Raw genomic sequence first — 1,201 nt, forward strand, 5'->3', positions numbered from 1 at the left:
GGCTTCACTGGAGAATTCTACCAAGCATTTAAGGAAGAACTAACACCAATCCTACACAAACTCTTCCAGAACATAAAAAGAGACGGCAAACTCCCGAACTCCTATGAAGCTAGTATAACTCTGATACCCAAACCGGACAAGGATCCCACAAGAATCGAGAACTATAGACCAATATCCCTAATGAACATCGATGCAAAAATCCTTAACAAAATACTGGCCAATAGAATACAAAAGTATATAAAACTAATAATTCACCATGACCAAGTGGGATTCATACCAGTGGATGCAGGGACGGTTCAACTTATGAAAGACCATTAATATCATTCACCACATTGACATGAAAAACTATGCGAACCACATGATAATATCGATAGATGCAGAAAAAGCATTCATCAACGTCCAACACCAATTCTTCTTTGAGACACTTGAGAAGATAGGAATGGAAGGAAAATTCCTCAAGACAATACAAGCAATATATGAAAAACCAACAGCCGTTGGGGGGTGGGGGTGGGGGGTGAGTCGATTTAGGCAGTTCACCTCGGCGTGTGAGTTGCTGGCGTCGTCGCCATGGCCAGTCAGTCGCAAGGCATTCAGCAGCTGCTGCAAGCAGAGAATCGAACTGCAGAGCAGGTGGCCAAGGCCCCCCTACAAGCGAAAGGTCCAGAGGCTGAAGCAGGCCAAAGAAGCAGCTCAGGCTGAAATTGAGCAGTACCGCCTACAAAGGGAGAAAGCGTTCAAGGCCAAAGAAGCTGTGGCTCTGGGACCCCATGGCCGTTGCAGCACGGAGGTGGAGGAGACCCAACAGAAGATGACTCTCCTCCAGACCTACTTCCGGCAGAACAGGGAGGCTGTCTTGGATTCCCTCCTGAAATTCGTCTGTGACATCCACTCAGAAATCCATGAAAATTATCGCATCAATGGATAGGGAAGAAGGGCGAGCCTGTTCCGTGCATTGGCAATGTAGATGCTGACGTGGAACAAGAAGCTTTCGCAGAGCTACAGTGCCATTGCAGCAACGCATTAAATTATTTCTGTGTATTACGGGGTAGCTTCCTTCTCTTTTTGCAGAGTAGCAAACCAAGTACTTTGTATAGACGTAGAGCTTATCCAAAGCTTTTATCTTTTTACCTCATATTTCTTATGAATTTAATGGTGTGCACATTTTCCTATGCTTTTTAGCTGAAGCAGCAAAACTTTTCTT

At 45.0% G+C, this 1,201-nt stretch overlaps 1 protein-coding gene and 1 pseudogene across 1 annotated transcript in view; both read left to right on the forward strand.

Moving 5' to 3' along the window:
- LOC101644268 (BTB/POZ domain-containing protein 1) overlaps positions 1-1,201 on the forward strand; it is a 63,099-nt gene that overhangs the window by 47,636 nt on the left and 14,262 nt on the right. The gene's annotated exons all lie outside the window — the stretch shown is intronic.
- Positions 568-925, forward strand: LOC101648783 (annotated as a pseudogene).

The sequence above is a fragment of the Echinops telfairi genome, unplaced genomic scaffold (assembly GCF_000313985.2).
Source record: "Echinops telfairi isolate 266 unplaced genomic scaffold, ASM31398v2 ScPeMD7_7;HRSCAF=31, whole genome shotgun sequence".
In the NCBI taxonomy this organism is placed as follows: Eukaryota; Metazoa; Chordata; class Mammalia; order Afrosoricida; family Tenrecidae; genus Echinops; species Echinops telfairi.